We start from the raw sequence: 486 nt of genomic DNA, 5'->3' as shown, positions 1-486 counted from the left end.
AGCAAGATCTTTTTTGATCCACCTCCTAGACTAATGGAAATAAAAACAAAAATAAACAAATGGGACCTAATGAAACTTAAAAGCTTTTGCACAGCAAAGGAAACCATAAACAAGATGAAAAGACAACCCTGAGAATGGGATAAAATATTTGCAAACGAATCAATGGACAAAGGATTAATCTCCAAAATATATAAATGGCTCATGCAGCTCAATATTAAAGAAACAAACAACACAATCCAAAAATGGGCAGAAGACCTAAACAGACTTTTCTCCAAAGAAGACATACAGATGGCCAAGAAGCACATGAAAAGCTGCTCAACATCACTAATTATGAGACATGCAAATCAAAACTACAATGAGGTATCACCTCACAGCTGTTAGAATGGGCATCATCAGAAAATTTACAAACAACAAATGCTGGAGAGGGTGTGGAGAAAAGGGAACCCTCTTGCACTGTTGGTGGGAATGTAAATTGATACAGCCACT

Source organism: Physeter macrocephalus, chromosome 8, assembly GCF_002837175.3.
Source record: "Physeter macrocephalus isolate SW-GA chromosome 8, ASM283717v5, whole genome shotgun sequence".
NCBI lineage: Eukaryota > Metazoa > Chordata > Mammalia > Artiodactyla > Physeteridae > Physeter > Physeter macrocephalus.
The sequence above is the reverse complement of the archived record's forward strand: the minus strand, read 5'-3'. Positions refer to the sequence as shown.